The sequence below is a fragment of the Dendropsophus ebraccatus genome, chromosome 4 (genome assembly GCF_027789765.1).
Source record: "Dendropsophus ebraccatus isolate aDenEbr1 chromosome 4, aDenEbr1.pat, whole genome shotgun sequence".
Classification (NCBI taxonomy): domain Eukaryota; kingdom Metazoa; phylum Chordata; class Amphibia; order Anura; family Hylidae; genus Dendropsophus; species Dendropsophus ebraccatus.
This window is the reverse complement of record NC_091457.1, coordinates 69,667,594-69,694,834: the sequence shown is the minus strand read 5'-3', so window position 1 is coordinate 69,694,834 and position 27,241 is coordinate 69,667,594. Positions and strand designations below refer to the sequence as shown.

The 27,241-nt window shown below is 43.5% G+C and overlaps 1 protein-coding gene across 4 annotated transcripts in view; it reads left to right on the top strand.

Annotated features, from left to right (window-relative positions):
* The first annotated feature begins 23,277 nt into the window (after window positions 1-23,277).
* The window catches only part of WWOX (WW domain containing oxidoreductase), an 819,888-nt gene continuing 815,924 nt past the window's right edge, over window positions 23,278-27,241 (top strand). For 3 of the 4 annotated variants that reach the window (XM_069966021.1, XM_069966022.1, XM_069966023.1), the window contains exon 1: window positions 23,278-23,505. The gene's annotated coding sequence lies outside the window, so the exon portion shown is untranslated. The remainder of the gene's footprint in view (window positions 23,506-27,241) is intronic. The other variant, XM_069966024.1, reaches the window with a different exon arrangement.

Genomic DNA, 27,241 nt, shown 5'->3' with positions numbered 1-27,241 from the left:
ATGCGGTATGCAGTACGCTACCGTGGGGATGTTCAGAGGATGACTACCATTGGTGCTAGACTGAGGAACTCTGGTTCTATCGACTATCAGTACCGGGTCTGTCAGTGATAAACTCAAGACACACTGCCGCCCTAGATTCGTCGTCTCTGTTCCCACTCTAGCTTATTGTCCACATGGTTTGATAGAAGTGTTGATTTTCATGTCCCTATCAGGGTACTTGCTACACACTCAGGGATGTGATTTTGCGCGTACGCATCTCCTGTTTGCCCAACACTTACTAATTCATACCTCTACTCATACTCATAAAAACTCTTAACTATGCCTATTCTTCCTGTTTCACTGTTTTTTTTGTGACAGATAAAAGAACAAATATGTACACTGGGGGCATTCCCCTGACCAACTAGATCACCTGCTAGCTTCTTCTTTGCTGCCTACCTATGCACATGCATGCATGCATAAAGTACAGTAGTGACAGTGTCGGACTGGGGTACCTAGGCCCACCGGGGAATTTAGTCCTAGGGGCCCACCATGCATATACCAGATATAACCAGCATCAAACTTTTCACATTACTATAGCGAATTTGCACAGAGCTGTGGATGTGACCAGCGATGCTCGCTCACTGCTAGTTACTTGTCAGTCACTCTATGCAAACAGCATAATGTGCCACTTAATATTCTTAAAAAGTAGAAGTGTCATGAAACTAACAAATCTAAGGCAGCCAGGGGGGTGAGGGAATATAATAATGAAACTTGTCCCCGTGCCCTCATAGCGCTTCCTTAACAATATCGGACAGACGCAGGCCTCCTTCAGCTTCTCCAGCTGCAACGTCACACACTCGGCTGATGGATCACCCACTCAGTGACTGGGACGGGACACCGCTGCAGTCACTGACTGGCTGAGCAGGCAATCCATCAGCCGCTCTGTTACATTGCAGCTGGAGGAGCCAGGGCTGAGATGTACACTGAACCCGGGGCGAAAATTACTTCTGGCAGCTGTGAGAGAGACCCGAGAGCAGCGCTATGGGGCACAGGGACTGGTAAGAATACTTTCTTTCTTCACACATACTACTGCCTGCCTGTCATTTGTTAGTTTCACAAGACTTCTTTAGGGAATCTGCCAGCTGTTATTCATGTTCCAAACTGCTGACACTGTTAGATGCTGTTAGGTCAAGAAGACACATGGTGTTTCAAAGAGGCTTCTCCCTGCTTCAATGACACTTGCACGCTGAGTCCCCAGCAGGTTTAGGTATGGGAGGGAGAGTTACAAATAAGTGAACATAACATGTACATACATGTTACATAAAAATATGCACAATACATACACACATCATACACAGATATAAAGAAATACACATCACCTATATGCAAACATAATAATAAACACACACGTACACGATACATACATCAAGTCCTTAGGGATTTTATAATTTCCCTGCAACATATATATGATGTATATTTATGGTGGTGTCCATGTTGCTATGATATGATATGATTGATGTGACCCTGTCACTTGAAAAAACCTTTTGACAAAACTTGCAGATGTAGGAATAAACCTGACTATGCATGTTTTTTCTTCAAGATTTGAGTTCCCCTTTAATCCAGGCATATGCACATACATACATGAGTTCTGCTATCCACTGCTCCATCCTACTTGCGCTCATTGTGCAGGTGATAGATCTGTGTAGCAGGCAGATGTCCAGCTTTATGGCTCTGCAATATGTGTTGGATACCCAACTCCCAAACATAATAAGTTATACCAAAGAACACAAAATAAAGACACAACACATTGTAATCAGGTGTCAAAGGATCCCAATTTTATTTAAAATTACATGACACTGAAAATGGCAGACCCCCGACTCACAAAGAGTCACCCTCCAGCACTCAGGCGTGGAAAAAAAAACCCCTGTGGGGGAAACCTTGAGGGAGCCAAGGCTGGAGAGTTGCCCCTCCCCTGGGCTTGAAAGGTTATACCATACTATAAATATAATAAACTGGATGTAAGAGAAATTTGGCTGCAATATGTCACCTTATTGATGGCTAGGCGGATGTACAGGGCCGGCGTCAGCACCCAGCTTACTTGGGCAGATGCCGGGGCCCACAGCGCCCCTAGGGGCCCAATTTTGCTACTTTTCCCCCCTGTCACCGCGGCTGCAGCAAGATGAAGGAGATCCAGGAGTGACACTGGCACTGAAGCAATCAGTACAACTGCCGGGGAGGGGCTCCGGTGCTGAGGCCGGGGAGAGAGGATTACATAGCAGCACTGTGGAATGATGAAGTTTCCTACTTAGTGCTGTGTCACTCTCTATCAGGCTGGACACTGAGCTGCCTCTTCAGTGTCCTGACACCAAGCTCTCTCGGGGTTTCACAGGTACTTCTGTGTCTTGACCAGTCCTGTGACCTGTTCACTGCTCCCTGCTCCCACTGCAGACCATTAGGGGTTAACAGCAGGGACTTGTTATGTCTTATCAGCTCCTGCACTGCGACCTCAAGAAGCTTCAGCTGTTAACCCTTTCTGCTGCTCTGTGAGGAGGTAGTCAGTGCAGGAGCCATAAGACAGGAGCAGATTAAATGTTCATACTAGGCTGAGGCTGAGCATACAGGTGTATAGGGGTGTTAGAAGAAATCTAAGGCTATATGGCTGTAGTTTGTTTTTCCTCAATTGCCCAATATAAATTAATATTCCAGTCACTGATAGCAAGCAGAGATCCTTGATAGACCTAACCTGCACTGATACATTATAACAAATCAAAAGATGTGTGAAAAGGACTTGATCAAAGCAAAGTTACAGCCTTTCCATTTACTGACAGCAAGCAGAGATGAGTGTTGAGCAGCCCTGTGTCCTGGATGTAGCTACATATGAGTCTTTGCAATGTGACCTGCACAGGACATCTACTACAGGGGGAAAGCTACATTGGGGATTATCCTTACTGGGCAGGCTACAACTGGGGGAGGGTGGCTACATGGATGCACAGAGGGGCCCAACTCCCATATTGAAGTACAGAAAACATATAGCACAGAGCCACCTGAATACTATTTGGAGGCACATATGTTCATATATATATATATATATATATATATATATATATATATATATAATATCTCTCTAGCTAGATATGTATCTTCCACAAAGGGGCCCGCTGAGGCTCTGTCGCCCAAGGGCCCACATAAACCTGGAGCCGGCCCTGCGGATGTATCTCTTCTCCCTCACAGATCCAGGTCCACTTCTTAAGAAGGTGGAGACACGATGAGGGCGTAGTCTAAAGCAGACCACTCCTTTTCCTCTGCTAGAACCTCCAAATTACATCAAGGTTAGGGGGCAGTAAAGTAGTCAAGCTCAAGGTCCTCTGGCGCATCCAAGATGGCACTGATCAGGGCGCGGTGCATTGCTTTATGGAACCTTCTTTATGACATAAGCGCTTGTCATCACAGTGCATGGTTGCCATGGTTACTGCAGGCAAACAGATCTGAAGCATTAACCCATTAATGACTGGTGATTCTCTTTACTGCAGAGGTCATTAACCCCTTAACGACATCGGGCGTAAACTTACGCCCTCGCGCCCTGGTACTTGGCGCATCAGGGCGTAAATTTACGCCCGATGTTTCCCCGATCGCTGCGTGTTCGCACACAGCGATCGGGGAAGATGGCCTGCTATAAATCATAGCAGGCCATCTTAGCTTCACGGCACGGGGGGTGGTTAACACCCCCCGTGCTTACGATCGCCGCTATAGGCTGATCAATTCAGATCAGCCAATAGCGGCGATCGGAACCTTTCCGGGTCATCGGCGACCCGATGACCCGGAAAAAAATGGCGGTCGGTGCTGTCTGAGGACGGCACCGACCGCCATTACTGTAAAATGTAATGGTGATCGCCGTGCCACCGGCCCGATCGCCGTGAACGGCCGGCCGTTCACGGCGATCGGGCCGGTGGCACGGCGATCAGAGTCCCACAAAATAGTAAATACCTGCCCTGGACCCCTCAGCTAGGTAGCCGAGGGGTCCAGAGCAGGTATTTGTACATTACTCACCTGTCCCGGGCTCCTGATCGGCGTCTTCCGGGTTCGCGGCGTCCTCGTCTTCGTTCGGGTCTTCGGCTTCTTCCGTGACGTCACGTTCGGCTTCTCTCGGCTATTTTCGGCTCCAGCGTCAGCTTTTTCCGTATTTTGCGCTCTGCTGCCCTCTAGCGGCTGATATGTGTAATACACTTATCAGCAGCTACAGGGATGTTCAGAATGTAGAAAAATTGATTTTTTTTCAAATTTTTTTTTTTTCTATTTTCCGCACCCTATCGCCGCTGAGTGTTGATCAGCATCGCACGAAAGTGCGCTGCTAATCAGCAACTCCTCCTTTTTGGCGTAGGGTGTTTTTTTTCTATATTCTACTGCCACAGTCTGCTAATAAGTGCCGCACATAAGTGCGGCATTTATCAGCAACTCCTTTGTTGGCGTAGGTTTTTTTTTTATACTTACTGTAAAAAAACACGTAAAAAACACTACATTACACCACACTACATTGAATAAAGTTTGACACTACACCACTACATACCCCATATACCAATCCCCGTATACAAATGGCCCCCAGGGTGTTTTCGGTGTCAGAGGGATACGTTATTATTGCCTCTGACACCGAAACAGCCAGTGAGGATGAATGGGGGGGATCCTTCGTTCCTCCATTCATCCTCATCCTCCTCATCATCCGGTGACGTGTCTGGGGGTAGCGTAGCGTACGCTGCCCCCCAGACACGTCTTTTCCGCCAGTACCGTCCCAATAAGAGATGACGGTATGGAGTGAAATTCTACAAACTGTGTGAGCGTACCTCAGGGTACACTTACAGATTTAGGGTACGTGCAAACTGCGGAATGGCGAAGGATAACCCTTTGTGCATTCCGCAGCTGGCACCCGCCGGCGGACTGATGGAGGCGCATGTCTCTACCCGTGTCATAGACTCCATTCTATGCACGGGCGGAATCCGTCGTCCATCCAAAGAATGAACACGTTGGACGGAGAGCGGAATCCGCCCGTGCATAGAATGGAGTCTATGACACGTGTGGAGACGTGCGCCTGCATCAGTCCGCCGGTGGGTGCCAGCTGTGGAATGCACGAAGGGTTATCTGTCGCGATTCCGCAGTGTGCACGTACCCTTAGAGTGTATGTAAGAAGGGACACCCAAATGCAGCCCCCAGATGCCCCCTCCCCCCCCCATCCTCGGAGTTAGTGGGAAGATCATCCGGGAACTGATCTTCCCACTGCTGGATAAAGGTCACCTCCTGTACGGGGATAACTTTTATACCAGCACCCCCTCTTCTGGTCCCTCGCTGCCCTGTAGCTTGCTGCACGATCCGAACATATCAGAAGCAGTAATAGAGCCCTAATATTTAGCAGCCATGGAGCGGACCCAGCGCTTCTGGATATGAAGGACCCCGTATCGCACCAGGACAACATTTTCCAGGTGACGTCCCCCACACTGGAAAACAGGAGACCCCAGAAGAAGTGCAGAGTGTGGCGTAACAGGGGGATCAGGAAGGACACCATTTTCCAGTGTGACGCCTGTCCTGATCCCCCCGGCCTCTGCATACTGGATCGCTCCAAGGCGTACCACACGTCATTGGGGTTCTACATTATCTAAATTCTGTCCCTTATTCCTATTTCAGGGGTCACGTTGATCCGGGGATTATTCTGATCGCCATTATAGAGTCGGGAAGGAATTTTTCTCCTGTGATGAGGCTACTGTCGTCTGCCTCACGAGGGTTTTTTGCCTTCCTCTGGATCATCACAGGTTGAATTTGATGGACACCTGTCATTTCCAACCTTATAAACTAATAAGTGGCCTAATACCCCCAAATAAATTAGAATTGTCCCTTTTCCCCAGCTAAGTAGGTATGGCCGCCATTCCCATTAGAGGATGCCATGATGCAATTACAAAGCCTCTGTGCGGCCAGGACAGTAGAACCCCCCCACAAGTGACCCCATTCAGGAAACTACACCCGATAAGGAATCTAACGAGGGGGGCAGCGGGGATATGGCCCCCTGGTGACGGCCACATTTGGGACGTGAAAAAGAAAAAAATTGTATTTTTTATTTTCTCGGCACATGTTCTACGTAAGTGCCCGTCACCAGTGGGGTCCATATGCTCACTGCACCCCTTGTTAGATTCCTTATGGGGTGTAGTTTCCAGAATGGGGTCACTTGTCGGGGGTTTCTACTGTCCTGGCAGCACAGGAGCTTTGTAATTGCGACATGGCCTCCATCCTCCATTCCAGCCTCTAAATGGTGCTCTGTCCCTTTGGTGACTTGCCCTGTGCCCATATGGCACATTATGCCCACATGTGGGGTATTTTCGTACTCAGGGGACACTACCCTACACGTTTTGTGTTCATTTTCTTTTTTAACCCCTTGTAAAAATGGAAAAAAAATCAAGGCTAGACCAACATTTAGTGTAATTTTTGTAAAATTTTTACTCTAAATCATTAATCTTGTCATGATTTTTTCATTTTCACAAGGGGTTAAAAGATAAAAAAAAAAACATTTAATGTGTAGAGCAATTTCCCCTGAGTACGGAAATACCCCACATATGGATATAAAGCGCCATGCGGGTGCAGGGTAAGCCTCCGAAGGGAAGGAGCGCCATTTGGTTTTTGAAGGCTGGATTTGGATGGAATGGATTTCGAGGGGCCATGTTGCATTCAAAAGGCCCCTGTGTTGCCAAGACAGTTGAAACCCCCCACAAGTGACCCCATTATGGAAACTGCACCCCTCAAGGAATGTAACAAGGGGTGTAGTGAGCATATGGACCCCACTGGTGACGGACACAAATGTGGAACAATGTGGCGTGAAAATGAAATATTACATTTTTTACACTATAATGTTGGTTTAGCCTTGAATTTATCATTTTCACAAGGGGTTAAAAGAGGAAAAAAAAACAAAATGTGTAGAGCAATTTCCCCCGAGTCCGTAAATACCCCACATGTGGACATAAAGCGCCATGTGGGCGCAGGGCAAGCCTCCGAAGGGAAGGAGCGCCATTTGGATTTTGGAGGTTGGATTTGGCTAGAATGGATGATGAACGCCATGTCGCATTTACAGAGCCCTCGTGCTGCCAAAACACTGGAAACCCCCACAAGTGACCCCATTCTGGAAACTGCACCCCTCAGGGAATCTAACAAGGGATGCAGTGAGGATATGGACCCCTTGATGACGGGCACATTTGTGCCATGAAAGTGAAAAAATGAAATTTTTCCCTTTCACGTCACATTGTTCCACATTTGTGCCCGTCACCAGTGGGGTCCATATGCTCACTGCACCCCTTGTTAGATTCCTTGAGGGGTGTAGTTTCCAGAATGGAGTCACTTGTGGGGGGTTTCCAGTGTCTTGGCAGCACGAGGGCTCTGTAAATGCGACATGGCCCTTGAAATCCTTTTCAGTGAAATTCAGCTTCCAAAAGCCAATTGGCGCTCCTTTCCTTTGGAGGCTCGTCCTGCGCCCCCTTGGCACTCTATCACCACATGTGGGGTATTTCCGTACTCGGGAGAAACTGCGCTACACATTTTTTGTCTTTTTTTGCCTCTTATCCCTTTAAGAAAATGAAAAATTGAAGGCTAGAACAACGTTTTAGTGTAAAAAATAAATTTTTCTTTTTTCACGCCATATTGTTCGGAAAATATGTGAAGCACCTATGGGGTCCAGATGCTCACCGCACCCCTTGTTACATTCCTTGAGGGGTGTAGTTTTCTAAATGGTGTTTCTTTAGGGGTGTTTTTTAGGTTTTGGCACCCCAGAGCCTCTGCCAACCAGAAGTGGTACAGTCAAAAATGACCAAATATAACGGAGGCGTTGAAATGCACTAGGCGCTCCCTTATTTCTGAGGCTTGTGGTTGCGTCAAATAGCGCAATAGGGTCACATATGGGGTATTTCTATAAACTGCAGAAACGGGACAATAATTATTGGGGTGCATTTCTCTGGTAATAGGTTTATAATTATGAAAAATATTGGATTACAATAAAATCTCTGCACAGAAAATTAAAATTTTCAAATTCCTTACACACTTAGCTTTTATTTCTGTGACTCCCCTAAAGGGTTAAAACACTTTCTGGATATGCTTTTGCAGAGTTTGGGGGGTGCAGTTTCTGAAATGGGGTGCTTTGTGGGGCTTTCTAACATACAGGCCCCTCAAATACACTTTAAACCTGAACAGGTCCCTAAAAATATCTGATTTAGAAATTTTACTGAAAATTTGGAAATTTGCTGCTAATGTTTTAAGCTTCCTATCGTCTAAAAAAAATGAAAGATAGTTTAATAAATGCCGCCAACATAAAGTAGACATGTTGCTAATGCTATTTAATATATAATTTATGTGGTATAACCACTTTCTGTATACGCAAAAAAGTTTCAAAGTTGGAAAAATGCATTTTTTCACATTATTTGTTATGAGTATCGACTCCAATTTACCAGAAATGTAAAGTACAATATGTCACGAGAAAACAGTCTCAGAATCAGCCGGATAGGTAAAAGCATCCCGAAGTTATTAATGAATAAAGTGACACTGGTCATATTCATAAAATTTGTCTCTGTCATTAAGGCCATTTCAGGCTCTGTCCTTAAGGGGTTAAACACACTTATGACCAAGCAAACAGCTTATGGTTAGGCCACACGAAGAACATGGTTTGATGTTGCCCATAGCGACCAATCACAGCCCAGCTTTCTTTTAAAAAATTACACTGGTAAAATAAAAGCTGAACTGTGATTGGTTGCCATGCACAATTTAGCTGACTGAAATATACGTAGTGTGAACGCAGCCTGAGGCTGGGTTCACACGCTGTAACTGTGCGGCAGTAAAAATGTTTGGTCCGTACATATCCGGGTGGTCTTGCGGCTGTATTTGAAAAGCACTTACGGTCTTATCGTAAGAGTCCGGCCGTAGTGTTATGAGGCTTCCTGGCTTGTTTCGACCCGGGCGAAAGCATGTAATTTATTCATGAATCTGCCCCCGGCCCAAATAAGCACACCCACATCCCTATAAAATCTACGCCCACTCGCGAAGTGCGCCCATCTGCTTTTTGTGTTTGGGAAAAAAAAAAAACAATTGTCCTGATGTCGACTGGTGGAAGTAATGTCCCATATGGGCCAGCAAGACGAATGCGGCTTCTCCGCAAACACCAGCCCCTGGTGCTTGGGGTGTTGTGGAATCTTCACCATTATTACCTGCGGTTGTGTGTAAGTATTTATTTATTCCCATGTTTATTTGTATATATATATATATATATATATATATTTTTTTTTTTTTTATTTCAAGCTTTATGGAACTGTTTTTGAAATAGCGTTACAAAATGTTTAGCATTACAATCCCTAAACATTTGTTTCATGTATTGTTTCGGCAAGCTCCCTTAAGTACTGTTGACAAAAGGTCCTTAAATGCAACAGTTGAATACCTTTCAGACTAAGTTACATGTGTCCAAAATATTTGTATTTTTTTTTCCTTCTTCTCAGAGGCGAAAAAACGCAGAGCGGCGCCGTCGTCAGCAGGTGGGACGGCGCTATTGGGTGCACCCCATAAACCTGCGGAGGGAGACCCGTGGCCACATTGGTTGCCTGTATGATGATTTGCGCCGGTATGTTGATTTTATTTATAAATGCTGTATAATATTTGAATATAATATCATAATGTAAACTTTACTGTACCCGAATTTTTGGAACAAAGTCCATAATGTGCATTCTTTTTATTTATTTTTTTGTTTTGCCTTACAACGTTTGATGTCAATTTCAGCATTTGTAAATCCTATGACATCTTCCTATGATCTGTGTTTGTGTGTATTATTTCTGAGCCATATTTTTCTTCATTTGTTGCAGTCATCCTGACAAGTTCCAGGCCTTCGTCCGCCTGCCTATGGAGGCCTTTGATCATTTGCTTTCGATTTTGAGCCCACATCTCCAGAGACAGGACACCTACATGCGGAAATCCATCCCTCCTGTGGCCCGTCTGCTCATAACGTTAAGGTGAAGAGGCTTTTGTTGCTGTGTGACTATTTGTTCATGTATTTTAATGTAAATGTAATATTGTATAAAAAGATGTAATGATATAATTTTGTTATGAATGTAAAAATAATCTATTTTTTTTTTTTTTCCAGATTCTTGGCGACAGGGGAGAGTTATGCATCGTTGCACCTCCAATTCCGGGTTGGTAAGTCCACCATCTCTGGAATTGTGAGGTGCACGTGTGGTGTGATCTGGGAGCATTTGCAGCCCATCGTGATGCCCAGTCCGACCCGGGAGATTTGGTTGCAGTCAGCAGCAGGCTTTCAGTCTGTGGCCAATTTCCCCAACTGTATAGGGGCGGTTGATGGTAAGCACATACGTGTGAAGCAACCACCGCGATCAGGATCACAGTATTTCAATTATAAGAAATTTTTTTCTGTGGTCCTGATCGCGGTTGTTGATTCCACGTATCGTTTCCTTGCCATCGACGTCGGCTCCTATGGCAGTACTGGGGACTCCCGGGCGCTACTGAGATCAGAGTTTGGGAGGCGCATACTGTTAGATCACGTGACTCTACCTCCTCCCACTCCTCTTCCGGGTACCACGCATCCCGCTCCATTCGTCATGGTAGGGGATCAAGCCTTCCCTTTACTCAACAACCTGCTGCGCCCTTACCCACGGAGAGGGCTGGATGAACGGGGGAGAGGATTTAACCGGAGGCTGAGCCGGGCACGTAACTTCGTGGAGTGCGCCTTCGGAATCATGACTAGTCAGTGGAGAGTGTTTACCACTGCCCTGCAGTTGAACTTGGCCACAGTTGACATGGTCATTAAAGCTGCCTGTGTTCTCCACAACTACCTTCGGGACTATGCTCCCCACCCGGATGTGGACGTGGAGACACTGCCAGCTTTTAGTGCTCCTCTCAACTATGGCCAAGGGAGACAACTCAACCGCGGGATAGTGGTCAGGAACCTCTTTGCTGACTACTTCATGACTCCTGAAGGCGCCGTGCCCGTGCCCCTTTCACAGCCTCCGTTATGAGCCACGGCCACAGGACTGATGTTTTTCCGCATGTATGTCACCTGTCTCTGGGATGTGTCAGCTCTTTTTTTTTTTTTTTTTTGAGCCATATGTATTTGGTTATATTTAATTTGCGTTATATTTATAAAAAAATATATATATATTTTTATTTTCTCCTAAACCATGTGTCTGGCTTTTCAATGTATGTCAACCATGTAGTGTGTTCCCATAGTTGTAGTGTTCGAAAATACACAGAACCTCACTAGATATACTACTGGCCAGTAATTAGCGAGCATGGTCACATACTGCTAATGTTAATAATTGGATAGTCCTTTCAACCTAGTGTGCAGAAACATTGATGTGATCAAAACATGTGTATTTCCTACGGAGTGACCAGCAGGGTGCGCACTATATGTCTAACTTTCTAGTCTGGGATATGTAACAGGATCTGAGAGTTTCTAGTGACACAGTCCATCTCACTTATTAACAATCACCATTAACACACCACATATATCCCTCCACACATCACCCAGGTGCGGCAGGTGGATGTGGTCTACTTATGTAGCGTTTCCAGACACATATTTATCATTAAGAGTTTTGAAGCCAAACCCAGAAATGGATAGTAAAAGCTGCGAAATCTCGCTCTTTACTTTATCACCTGTTCCCTGTCTACAGTCTGGGGTCCTGGATTTGTTTTCCAAAATCTATCACATAAATCTGCCTGTGTAAATGCAACATTATGTAGTTTGTTGTGTGTACGTTTATATATCCTCCACTTTGTAGATAATTAGCACATGCTGGATGTCCTGCAGGAGGAGATTTCCACTCAGATCTGACATATTGCTCTATGTGGAAATGAGTGTGTCATGATGATAAGGATTAATGTAGTAAACTATTTTATTGATCATCCCAACCCTTTCCTGCTCTGGCCACTTCCTGCCTTGGCCACAGATGTCAGCAGAGAGCAGTGTCAGACCTTAAAAACACTGAATCGCAACATTCACTACATCTTCGGTAGTGGGTTCACACTACGTGTATTTCACTCAGTATATTTCTGTCAGTATTGCTAACAAAACCAGGAGTGGATTCAAAACACAGAAAGGCTCTGTTCACACAATGTTCTAATGTAGTGGATGTGCGCCATAAAACCCTAAATAACGGACTTTCTTTCTAAATACCATCCGTTCTTTGAAAATAACAGCAAATATTTCACATTAAATGGCGGCCATCCACTCAATTTCTACATTGTGTGAACAGAGCCTTTCTGGGTTTTGAAACCACTACTGGTTTTGTTAGCAATAGTGACAGAAATATACTGACTGAAATACACGTAGTGTGAACCCACTACGAAGATGTAGTGAATGTTGCTATTCAGTGTGTTTAAGGTCTGACACTGCTCTCTGCTGACATCTGTGGCCAAGGCAGGAAGTGGCCAGAGCAGGAGAGGGTTGGGGTGATCAATAAAATAGTTTACTACATTAATCTTTATTATCATGACACACTCATTTCGACATACAGCAATGTGTCAGATATTATTGGAACTATCCTCCTGAAGGACATCCAGCATGTGCTAATTAGCTACAAACGTGAAGCATACAACAAAATGTACAAACACAGAATAGCAACATTCAACACATCTTCGTATGCCAACAAAGTTGAAAATGTGTTTTTTTGCGTATTTCGTTGTTCCTTAGTGGCAGTCAGTAATGATTAATGTGTTTTTAACCCTTAAACACTCAAACATAAACAAGTAAAACACAAAAATTAGGCGAACAATAATATATCTCAAAATGGATTTATTACATCTAAAACCAAAACACAGATCACATGATAGTGTGTCTGGGTGGATGTGGCAGAGGGTGTGTGCCCACTACTTTTGACCATGTTGACAGGAGTTAGAATAGTGTGCAGAGGCAGTAGTCTGCCCATTATGTGAAGGCCACAGCCAGCCTGACTGTAGTCTGGCAACACAAACCTAAAAGGGACATCCCCATCCCCCCAAGCTCTTACTGTCATCCGTAGCTAATGTGATGCCAGACCTTGTAAAGAGTCTGTTGTTTATGTGGTCCTGGTGCGCACAAATGTTATGAAAAGATGAATGCTAGTAATCAGAGGTTGGCACAAGGGCCCTACAGTCAAGCAGACAAGGGGTGGTGTTGGTGGAGGTGAGGAGAGTGAGTGCGGAACGCACACAAATGTTGTTGGACGGTCAAGCCAGATGTGACTCGCCCTCGCCAGGCTCCACAGGGCCCTCTTGCCATCTTGGTGGTGGAGTCATGGCCACTCCCTCTGGCAGATGAGGCTCTTCATTCTCTTCATCCGATGAGGCCTCTGCTGGTTGCTGAACTAGTTCTGGTCTGAGGAGAAAACAACACTGGTCACAATCTAAGATGGCAAATTTGTTTTTGGACATTCTTGTAAGTCAAAATCAACTATATGCATCCAATGCAGTATTTTACTCTGCCTGCTTTAAGAATCTTTTCTTCAATATGTTCGAGGTGTCACACTTGAACTTTTATCACTATATTCACACACTGGTACCCCAAAATGCTGGTCTTCACAAACCGACCCGAGTGGAACATTATTCGGCCCTATGGACACATTGCGTCCATTGTTTAAACATTATTACTAGAGTCCATGCTATTGGCCTGAATTTTATTTCCTGTTATGTATTTTATCCTGGAGTGATCAAAAGCTGTTCCAAAGGCGGTTAGGCCACGCTGCATTTGTTAGTTATCTGGTGTCCAGCAGGGGGCGCATCATCTTACCCAAGTATATATTACTCTAAAGTGTTCACTTAATTTAGTGCTCCCCCTGCAGGACCCTCAATGTATATAATCTCTATAAATATAACACATGTCTATGTCTGCACACATAAGACACTGACCTACTTCTGTCATCATCTGATCCTACCATGGACACATGCAATTAACACACACACTTACTTGCGGCGTCTGCTGGAATTCAAAATGAAACGCAGCATTGGGGCAAAACGCAAAGAGGCCAGTTCTTCTTGTGAGGCCCCACGCCTCATCAGCTGGCGTCGCTTCCTGATGAATCTGTCCCTCACACTGGACCACCTGGTCTCCACATGTTTTGCTAAAACAAAAAAGCGTACACACACATATTAGTAATATATGAGCGTCAGGTGACCATAACAGTAGAGTTTCTTGTTTGCCAGAGTGGCTAAAAAAACTTACCAATTATCCATTTCTGTAATCTAGTATGCTTGTCCCAATCTGGGTATACAATCCGGCAAACCTCCTTCCATGCGGCACTCCGCCTTAGCCGGCTTCTGTACCCAGGCGCAGGGCCGTCCCATAGCAGTGGCCGAGCATGGACCTGAAAATAAGAAAAACTTACAGTAAGGTCTTGGAAACAATTATTGATTAAGGTCATAGCTAGTACACCGATTTTACATGCTACACGCCATGTTTAATTCTAAATAGTACGTCACTTATGTGGGTGGGGTCTCCAGCTTCACCTGCAGCTAACTCCCTCCCTCCCTCCATGCTGTCTGCTGCCGGCACATATCATATACACAGTACACTACTACTCACATCATGTCCTCATAGTATAAGGCTAAAATACCTCGGCTTACTACTAGGGAATGGCACACCACAATCCGGCGCGGGGGGCTGGTATCGGATAGCGACCCGGGGGGACACGCCTCCTCTCTGTAGTATCGGCACCTCAGCACTGGGCGTAGCGGGGGGGGGGGGTTGACAATTGTGTGTCCTGTGCTAGGCGAATTGCTATGTGAGACCATGTAACGCTGCTCAGCTTAGCCAGACATCCTTGATGTCTCATTGTAAAGGCTTTAGGCCTCTCCATATTGCAAATGGCCACTTTACAGCATAGGCAACATTGACTCAGCTCGAGTTACTTCTAACCTTGAGCCAAAGCACAACATTCCACATCACAATCGAGAGACAATAACGCAGATGTGTGTTGAAGAATGTAAACTATTCAACTTTCCCACACAATGTATCAGTGTTTTTTCATGTCCAAATCTAGGATAGAGTTTCTTTCGGATCATGAACCTAGTTATCATGTGGCTGAAAATATAATCTAGATTTGAATAATTATAGAAAAAATTCTTCATGTTCTCTATGAAATATCAGATGCAAGTGATTATTGTGTAGAAAGACTAAAAGAAAATAGGCCATTTTACACACAAACATTAGGTGCAAGATTATCAGTCAAACATATACATCAAAAGGCAGGAATCGATAGAAAAAGAGGACACATCTGAGACTTTCATTTATGACCTGATCTCTTTTTTTATTACAGTACATTTCTGGCCTTGCCGTTAAAATGTTCATACATATTGTTTCTGCTCCCAAGGTCCCCTACACACAAGAAACAGGCGCCCTGGAGATCGGAAAAGGAAAGAGTTATGATTGTATATCTTTCAAAGTTTTTTTCAAAATGAGGATCTTAGCAAACTGTTTTTTCAAACAGAGTGTACCATGTCACCACGGTAAGGTGTCCTCAGGGACATGGACCCTACTCTACCCTAACACAAAATGACCTCTCTGGGCCAGAAGAAGCAGACCACTTGCCATAAACCAAAAAAAAAAAAAAAAAAAAAAAAAAAAAAAAAGAAAAACTTTAAAATAAAAAAACAACAAATATGATGTATTGCCTCATACATCACATACTATAAATCATAAACGTGGTGGGTTACGAGATGCCCGAGAGCGCCGTCCACGCCGTGGCTGGCGCCTAAGAACGGCCCTAGTACCCTCAGATGGAGGTGGCATGGCACCAGGTGGCTCTGGGGAAACTGCTGGGGGGACAAGGGGGGACAGAGGTGGGGGCACAGGTGGGGGCTCAGTGGTCTCGGGGAAAAGGTTGACCTCCGCCGGGATACGTGGCCTCCGTAAGTGTAACCCATACACCGTCTGTAGGAGGAAGCCCACGTAGGAAGGGTCGGGGAGAGTTTCCGGGTCAATCTGCTCGTGACACGACACCACAAAGTCAGTAACGAGCCTCGCACTACGTGCCAAATTATTAGGGAGATTCCGTAAACGGGCTCCCAGATAGTGGCAGAAGAAGTCATTCTGGTCATCTCCTCCATCAAACCGCCTGACAAAGTCGATAACAGAATGATCCACCTCAGTCAATGCTGACTCAGGTTCTTCTTGGTCCCGGCGCCTCCTGGTGGTGGTGGTGGGCCTCGTCAGTGGCTGACTTGGCCTAGCTGCCAGGGGCACACCACTGGGACCTGCACCAGATGTTGATGGTGCTGCAGCCTCCTCCTTTTCGGGCATGGAAGTAGAGCCAGAAGGTCCTGGCATCTGCTCTGTGCCCTCAGAAAGAGTCGGACTGCCAGGCTCCTGTGATGGCGGTGGCGTGGCACTCTCCCCCTCCTGCTGGGATGCTGCAACGTCAGCACCACCAGCATCCTCTCCTCCAGGTGGCTCTGCGAAATTGCCACTGGTTCTGTGGAGAGACAGAAAGGTTAGATAATCTAGACACATTCATAAAGTCACTTAATATATAGAATTGTTTTTTTTTGATAACATACAGTATGTTGACATTTGTTCTTTGGTAACAGGAATACATTATGTAGTACTATCAGCATCCTAGGTCAGGACATACAACTATTTATTCAAACTCCTTCACATTAGTGTGTACTAAAAATTAAAATAATGCATATTGTGGCAATATTTTCCCCTTTCTCACTGTGGCAACAATGCTATCATCTTCATGGCATGTTGTGGCCATGGAAGCATTCTGGTGACAATACAATAACAAGTGTTTTTTCATGTCGCACGTCATGGAGAGGGGCGTGAGTTAGTCATGTGACCAGAGACACAAGCGTCCAGTAACAGGGCTGTGTACCTGTCATTGATCCCCGCAGGCCACACTGACAGTGACACAGCAGCAGGCCGGCCAGCATTGAGGATTCAGGAAGTGAATAGTGTGGCCCGACCAACAGCTCTCTGACTGCTTTGTACAGTAGGACACAAAAGATTAAACCTTATCCGCTGCCTGGAAAAGGCCGTTTAATTCACCATGCTTACCGACTCTGCCACCTACAGCACACGCTAAACAACTGAGGGAGTGACCGTGATCTGCAAAAGTCACTATAATTGGATATGTTGGTCTAGTGCCATGACAGAAAGTAAGATATTTGACTACAATTACAGGATGTGGAAGCATGAGTCAGAGTGGTGTGTAAGCATTTGGTTGAGTGTGAGCAAAGGGGACTATTGTGATCGATCAGGATACATTAACCCTCTCTGGACAGTCACATACACCATCATGAAGGCTAATAAACATGACACAACTAGGGCCTTATAAATAATGGCAATAGTGTATGTTGTGAAATTATATGTATACATTTCAGATCATTGTCTGGCCATTCATATAAAATCTATACATAAAGCTGAATGTGCTGGAAATTGGATTATATCATCTGCCAGTGAGTATCGAGCAGGTTCAGCTGAATATCCAAAGGCAGACTTTTTATCAATTCCTCCCATATAAGATTTTATATCATGTATTAGATAGTGGACGCTATGATACTATATACATTAGCTAATAAGCCAAATATCCTTACAGCCGTTGACTGCGGCTCGGGAGAAAATCCAACAAAGGCGCATAGCGCATGGAGGTCGGCTCCCCACCCCTCTCCTCCGTGCGTATCGCCCGTTGGTACTGGTCCCTCACACTTGACCAGCGGGTCTCCACTGCTCGGACTGACAAAAGAAAAAAAAAAGGATAAGAAATATATATATAATAATTATTTGATTCTATTTCGATGGCTTATTATGAATATCGCCCATTCTTGTAAAGATTTTATGTCATACATTATTTGACAACACGACATACCCATCCGCAGCTGCTCAGCGTCCGTCACATCGCCCCACTGTGGGACTACCACAGCCGCTATACTCTCCCACGTCTCGCGACGCAGGACGCGGTCGTGGTAGCCACGCACAGTCAAGTCCCACAAATGTGGACGGGACCGCACCTGAAAAATAATATATGAACACAGAAATCAATAGACATCTCCATCTGACTTCACCTCTCTGTGTGTCTACATCGATTTGAAGAATAACATGTTTTCCATAATTACATTACATAGAGTGGTGGTGGGATTCCAACAGACCACCTGTGTAATCTAATGAACACAGCCTAATAACCACTGAGCCAAGACTCACAACACAAAGGAATGCCAGAACTCTTTGAACACTTAGGAAACGATACCAAGATTGGTGTGCAATTATTTCATTTAGGAAAGGCTTTGTATCTTAACTAGCACTAATTAGTAGGCCACAAGACCAGCTCAATGACAGCTTTGCATTCACACCTGATGATAAAGAAAATCAACATTGGTTTGAAAATACATCAACACATGTGCAAACGAGTGAAGCTAACTATTTCACTACTGCGGTAGTTGTTCTGGGGTGTGTGGTGTTTTGCTATCAGTAGTGTGTGGCTAAAACATGTCCCAACGACTATGGTGATAGATCTCGACATTTTGCCATAACTATGGTCAACATTTATCAAGGGAACAGTATTTGATAAATGTTAAAAAAAAATATATTGCAAATGAAATACATCGAAGGTTAGCTATTGCATTAAGTCGAAGATTCAATGAGGGACAGACAATAACATTCAAAAACGTGGAAAAGAAAGCTACATGAAAAACGCATCCATTTAGGATACTACATGAAAGATCATGAAAAAGTTACACTTACATATCATCCAACATTAAAAAAGCCATTACCAAACCAGAGGTTTACTAAACACTACATTTATAACGACTAATAATATTGACATTCACAATATCCCAGAAAAAACGCATCAAAAACGCTAGGTACATAATTGTGACCACCCAAAAATACATATTACATTTAACCCATGTAACTGTTACAAAAAAATACACTCGAAGAACTAAACCAACGGTACAGTCACAACGGATCACAAATTAGACATATATAAGTAGTTCATTAATATTTTAACTTCACTCTAAATTAATACTATAGCATATAAGGAAACACATCACGCTACAATATGCTGATTGTTTGCGAAATTAATAGTTAAAGGATTTTTTTTTTTTTTTTTAAGCCCACATTCACACGCCCATCTCGCATAACAAGACCGCTGATATTAAACACAACTAATAGTCATTATATTCATATGTGTCTTACATGTGGCGTAGGTGCGGCTTTCTTGGCCGAGACGACCGTGTGAATTGATAAGTAAAAATATATACTTTTCCAACATCAGATAAATATATAAACATATATTATATATATATAGATAAATAGATACAGAGAAACACAGAGAGAGAGAGTATACATCCTATTTTCCGAGAAAAATCATTAGACAAATATTAGTCTAATTCTTCGAGAAAATTTACCTCTGCGATCAGGCGGGGAACATCAATGTCCCTCTGCCAGGAACCACGTCGCCCACGACCAGCACCACCATGCTCCGCTACTCGTCGTGCCATAGCTCCAGATCGGGACACCTAAAAGGATGGTCACCTATTGAAGCCCATTCACTTGGGCCTTTTAAACTGAAGGGGCGTTACGCATTGATCAATTATTCAAATCAGAATCCGGATTTATCCGGCTGTAATCAGAGGTTCCATCTGGAACAAATGTTACTTCCTACAGCCGAGTTGGACCTTTTCGGGCCGGAAATAATGGTCTTGCTCATTTTTTACGGACCCGGATACAATCAGGCCCGAAACTCATACGGAGTGTGCACTGTGCAGCCGCATATCCTATACTTCCAAGCATACACACGAACCATCAAAAATACCGCCGCACAATTACAGCCACAAATACAGCCGCACTCTTACAGCGTGTGAACCGAGCCTTAGGCTGCGTTCACACTACGTATATTTCAGTCAGTACATGTATATTTCAATCAGTATATTTCAGTCAGTATTGCAACCAAAACCAGGAGTGGATTAAAAACACAGAAAGGCTCTGTTCACACAATGTTGAAATTGAGTGGATGGCCGCCATTTAATGGCAAATATTTGCTGTTATTTTAAAACAACGGCTGTTATATTGAAATAATGGCAGTTATTTACTGTTACATGGTCGGCCATCAACTCAATTTAAACATTGTGTGAACAGATCCTTTCTGTGTTTTTAATCCACTCGTGGTTTTGGTTGCAATACTGACTGAAATATACGTAGTGTGAACGCAGCCTAATTAAAGGGAACCAATCAGCCCAATTGGGCTGATATGGTTCCCTGGAGCAAAGTATAAATCCCTGTTACTGGCCTCTCTGCCTGTCAATCATCCTGCGGAGCACGCTGACAGGAAAAGTGCTGTGACTAGACATGGACAGGGAGCCGCCTAGATGTCTACTTCCCCACCCGTGTCTGTCACGAGTCGGGGAAATAAAAGTCATTTTTCCCCAGTATAAAGCTCTTGCTGCAGCCATGGCCGGTATGTGCCACAGCTGCTGCAGGAGCTTTGTACATTGCTCCAGGGAACCATATCAGCCTAACTGGCTGATTGGTTCCCTTTAAAGACACATATTAGTGGTTAAGAAGTTGGATGCCGTCCTAGGGCTGCCAGAAAAACATGGATACAGCATAGGTTGTATCCATGTTTTCCAGGACTCCTTAGGGCTACATCCAACTTTTGAAACCAAGGGGGATGAAACGCAAAGAGTTTGGAGAACGAACCTGCACAGTTTGACAGATACAGTCAACACTAGCTGTGACTGGGTCACAGCAAAAGGGGTTGTTCTCCAGCAAAAGGGGCTGTGACTACTGTTATGTGATGTATTACAGTGATAGGGTCTGTGACTTCTGTTGTGGAAGTACTGCAATGATAGCGGCTGTGACTACTGTTGTGTGATGTACTGCAGTGACAGGGGCTGTGACTACTGTTATGTACTGCAGTGACAGGAGCTGTGACTACTGTTATGTGATGTACTCCAGTGACAGGGGCTGTGACTACTGTTATGTGATGTACTGCAATGATAGGGGCTGTGACTTCTGTTATGTGAAGTACTGCAATGATAGGGGCTGTAACTACTGTTATATGATGTACTGCAGTGACAAGGGCTGTGACTAGTGTTATGCGATGTACTGCAATGATAGGGGCTGTGACTACTAATATGTGATGTACTGCAATGATAGGGGCTGTAACTACTGTTATATGATGTACTGCAGTGACAGGGGCTGTGACTAGTGTTATGCGATGTACTGCAATGATAGGGGCTGTGACTACTGTTATGTAATGTGTAATGTACTGCAGTAACGGGCTGTGACTACTGTTATGTGATGTACTGCAGTGACAGGGGCTGTGACTACTGTTATGTGATGTACGGCAGTGACAGGGGCTGTGACTGTTATGTGATGTACTGCAATGATAGGGACTGTGACTACTGTTGTGTGATGTACTGCAGTGACAGGGGCTGTGACTGTTATGTGATGTACTGCAATGATAGGGACTGTGACTACTGTTGTGTGATGTACTGCAGTGACAGGGGCTGTGACTACTGTTATGTGATGTACTGCAGTGACAGGGGCTGTGACTACTGTTATGTACTGCAGTGACAGGGGCTGTTACTACTGTTATGTGATGTACGGCAGTGACAGGGGCTTTGACTACTGTTATGTGATGTACGGCAGTGACAGGGGCTGTGACTACTGTTATGTGATGTACGGCAGTGACAGGGGCTGTGACTACTGTTATGTGATGTTCTGCAGGTGATGTACTGCAGTGACAGGGGCTGTGACTACTGTTATGTACTGCAGTGACAGGGGCTGTGACTACTGTTATGTGATGTACTGCAGTGACAGGGGCTGTGACTACTGTTATGTGATGTACGGCAGTGACAGGGGCTGTGACTACTGTTATGTGATGTACTGCAGTGACAGGGGCTGTGACTACTGTTATGTGATGTACTGCAGTGACAGGGGCTGTGACTACTGTTATGTACTGCAGTGACAGGAGCTGTGACTACTGTTATGTGATGTTCTGCAGGGATAGGGTCTGTGACTACTGTTATGTGATGTACTGCAGTGACAAGGGCTGTGACTACTGTTATGTGATGTACTGCAGTGACAGGGGCTGTGACTACTGTTATGTGATGTACGGCAGTGACAGGGGCTGTGACTACTGTTATGTGATGTTCTGCAGGTGATGTACTGCAGTGACAGGGGCTGTGACTACTGTTATGTACTGCAGTGACAGGGGCTGTGACTACTGTTATGTACTGCAGTGACAGGGGCTGTGACTACTGTTATGTGATGTACTGCAGTGACAGGGGCTGTGACTACTGTTATGTGATGTACGGCAGTGACAGGGGCTGTGACTACTGTTATGTGATGTACGGCAGTGACAGGGGCTGTGACTACTGTTATGTGATGTACTGCAGTGACAGGGGCTGTGACTACTGTTATGTGATGTACTGCAGTGACAGGGGCTGTGACTACTGTTATGTACTGCAGTGACAGGAGCTGTGACTACTGTTATGTGATGTTCTGCAGGGATAGGGTCTGTGACTACTGTTATGTGATGTACTGCAGTGACAAGGGCTGTGACTACTGTTATGTGATGTACTGCAGTGACAGGGGCTGTGACTACTGTTATGTGATGTACTGCAGTGACAGGGGCTGTGACTACTGTTATGTGATGTACTGCAGAGATAGGGTCTGTGACTACTGTTATGTACTGCAGTGACAGGGTCTGTGACTACTGTTATGTTATGTACTGCAGTGACAGGGGCTGTGACTACTGTTATGTTATGTACTGCAGTGACAGGGGCTGTGACTACTGTTATGTTATGTACTGCAGTGACAGGGTCTGTGACTACTGTTATGTTATGTACTGCAGTGACAGGGGCTGTAACTACTGTTATGTGATGTACTGCAGGGATAGGGTCTGTGACTACTGTTATGTTATGTACTGCAGTGACAGGGGCTGTAACTACTGGTGGGGAGTAGTGCAGGGATGTCCCTGCAGAACACTGCATAAAGTACAGCCACAGCCCCTTCTCTGCAGAACATTGGGTAATAGTACACCCAGAGTGTAGTTATATTCCACTGCACAGAAACCTTGGTCACAGAAACGCTCCATACACAGCCCAGGAACACACGGCAATTTTCTAACCGACAAGTTCAGGCTGACTCCTCTGTGCTGAGAAAGCCGAGGATAGCTCCGCCTACATACGAAGCTGGTCACATGGGTATGATGTCATCAAAGGTCCTTTAGCCCGCTTGGAAATAGTATCTACCAAATCGGAACACCAGTGCATAGGAACCTTATCGGCCGCCAGCATGTTGCTGGGAGGAGCTATTAACTGAAACACAGGAAGTGCTGAGCGGTTCATGTGAATCCTGTGTATACACATACATTGAGGCTGCTGCTGTCACGCAGAGGTTCAAAGTATCTCCTTTATGCAGATATTGCTTGTGCAGCTGCTGAGCCCAGAGGAGTGATAGAACAGGCATAGAGAGCCCTTGTCCCAGGAGCTTACAGTCGAGTCTGGAGCTTGAACCGCAGTCAGCATCCTCCAAAGGCAAGTGCCTTATCCTATGAGCTCCCATTATATAGGGGCTGTAGTACTCAGCTCTCATGGCAGCCATCAGGCACCCTATATCCATCAATGTACACACCATAGACATGTAATAAAGCTGCAGGGCACTGTGTGTATGAGCTGACAGGAAATATTGTCTAGTTATCATTCTATAAATACACATATATATAATATTATATTGCCCCTACTTCTGTACCATAATATTATTACATTCCTCCGTCCTATTATACTTTTATACCATAATAGTATTTTATTTCTCCGTCCTATTATACTTCTATACCATAATATTATATTTCTCAGTCCTATTATACTTCTATACCATGATAATATTATATTTCTCTGTCCTATTATACTTCTTTACTATAATAGTATTATATTTCTCCGTCCTATTATACTTCTATACTGTATTAGTATTATATTCCTCCGTCCTATTATATTTCTATACCAATATAGTATTATAGTCCCCTGTCCTATTATACTTCTATACCATAATAGTATTATATTTCTCCGTCCTATTATACTTCTATACCATAATAATATTATATTTCTCCGTCCTATTATACTTCTATACCATAATAATATTATATTTCTCCGTCCTATTATACTTCTATACCATAATATTATTATATTCCCCTGTCCTAATATACTTCTATACCGTAATAGTAGTATATTCCTCCTCCTTCTATACCTTAATAGTATTTTATTCCTCCGTCCTATTATGCTTCTATACCATAATAGTATTTTATTCCCCTGTCCTGTTTATTATTATGCTTCTATACCAAAATAGTATTATATTCCTCCTTCTTCTAAACCATAATAGTATTATATTTCTCCGTCCTATTATACTTCTGTACCATAAAATTATTATATTCCTCCGTCCTATTATACTTCTATACCATAATAGTATTATATTCCCCTCTCCTATTATACTTCTGTACCATAATAGTATTATATTCCTCTGTCCTATTATACTTCTATACCATAATACTATTACATTCCACCGTCCTATTATACTTCTATACCATAATAATATTATATTTCTCCGTCCTATTATACTTCTATACCATAATAGTATTATATTCCCCTCTCCTATTATACTTCTGTACCATAATAGTATTATATTCCTCTGTCCTATTATACTTCTATACCATAATACTATTACATTCCACCGTCCTATTATACTTCTATACCATAATAATATTATATTTCTCTGTCCTATTATACTTCTATACCGTAATTGTATTTTATTCCCCTCTCCTATTATACTTCTATATCATAATAGTGTTATATTTCCCCATCCTATTATACTTCTATACTGTAATAGTATTATATTCCTCTGTCCTATTATACTTCTATACCAATATAGTATTATAGTCCCCTGTCCTATTATACTTCTATACCATAATAGTATTATATTTCTCCGTTCTATTACACTTCTATACCATAATATTATTATATTCCCCTGTCCTATTATACTTCTGTACCATAATAGTATTATATTCCTCTGTCCTATTATACTTCTATACCATAATAGTATTATATTTCTCCATCCTATTATACTTCTACACCATAGTATTATTATATTCTCCTGTCCTATTATACTTATATACCATAATACTAGTATATTCCTCCTCCTTCTATACAATAATAGTATTATATTCCTCCGTCCTATTATGCTTCTATACCATAATAGTATTATATTTCTCCATCCTATTATACTTCTATACCATAATAGTATTATATTCCCCTGTCCTATTTATTATTATGCTTCTATATCATAATAGTATTTTATTCCCCTGTCCTGTTTATTATTATGCTTCTATACCATAATAGTATTATATTCCCGTCCTATTTATTATTATGCTTCTATACCATAATAGTATTATATTCTCCCATCCTATTATACTTCTGTATCATAATATTATTGTATTCCCCTGTCCTATTATTATACATATATTCCATATTGTTACACCTGTATTTCATTATATTACTTCATTTCCTCTCTCCTATATTACCATAGTATTGGATGTAAGACTGTGTTCACACTGAATTTGTGTTTATATTTACCATACATGTTTTATACTCTTGGAAAGATAAAACATATACATGAAAAGAGAAGTCTGTGAAACATAAAAAAGGCAGGCAGAGGGGTGCGGGAACCTAATAAACAAAGCATACTTACCAGTCCTCATGCCTCAGTTGTGCCACCCCCTGGTCTCGTTGATGGCCTTTGGCTGTCATTTTCATCTGGAATCTGGGTATGTCACGTACCTGGCTCTTCCAGATACAGCCTGGCTGATTGATTGCATGCTTAACCAGTCAGTTACTGGGCGCCGGAGTCACTGATTGGCTCAGTAGGCAATTAAATCAGCCAGGTACATGATTCTGCAGCTCTAGGAACTGCAGGGAGTCTGTGACTGTCAACTGGATTTTGGAGTGTCACTATGGGGCACAAGGATAAGTAAGTGTACATTGTTTATTATCTCCTGCACCCCCCTGCTTTTTTTCTCCACAGGACTTCTCCTTTAAAGGCCATTCAAATGCCATCTGTTTCTCACAGACTTACATTATGTAATAAAACTTGCACTGTATATTTTTTCTTTTTGCTGGACGGAGTAGCATGGAGACCAATGAAACATGAAATCAGCCTAAACGTAGCTCATGCAAATGGGTGTATTGCAGTTATATACGGTACAAGTTCTGAGCTTATGGAGCTGTAAAAATGCACCCATACAAGTATATTGGATGTATTAAAATCAAATTTTTCCAGAAAGTATTGCTTTCGCACTCTGCTTGGCTTGCGCACCTCAGCTCATAGAATTGACATGAAGAATATAGAATCGACATAGAGCTTAGTGCAAGTTACATGCAATTGCGACTTCTCTGCAATTTGGCTGTCCCGTTAACAGCCAAAGCTCAACTGTAATAAAGTTGCAGCAAGTTGCACACAATATTTTGGTGGTTAGACTTGCTGTCATGCGAGCAAAACTCACTCTGTAGCCCCAGCCTTACCCTGCAATGTGTTGATGCTGAATGGGCCATACTGAGGCTACAATCCTAAGTGCACAGTATAAATGTGTGTTTGTGTCTATATTATGGACAAAAGTCTGGGCACGACTGTAGGTCTAGAGGCCTGAAATGAAGTCATCTTAGTGATTTATGATGCCCGTCATTAATCCCACAGTCAGGTTGGGACTTGTGCCTTTAATACGAATGCAAACACACAACTGTATTATGCAGGTATGAATGCGGCCTAAGGCCTAATGCACGCATCCATGTTGTTTTTGCATGCTGGATAATAATGGTACACAAGATGCAAGGGCAACTCACAGATGACACTTACCTGTAAATACAGTCTGTATAATGGCATGTCCTATTTTTCTGTGCTTTTACATGCTCCTTTTATATGCTCGGATGGGGTTGGTGGTATCCATGGTCATGTGCATTTGCCCAAAGATTAGAATAGGTCGATACTGTATTCAACCGTGCACGGTGCCTAAGGCCTGGTTAAGGCCTTCTTGAGGCTGTGATATAGCTGAGCTTCAGGGACATGTAAGTGAGCGCTGTTTCATACACTACATTTTGTGGCAGATTTTTGAGTCAGAAGTGGATCAAGTAGGTCAGAGAAGTGCTTTTGAATCTTCTTCTGACTTTGATGCAAAAACCTGAAGGAAAAATTACAAAAACTGCCTCAAAATGCTGTTTGTGAAACATTCTT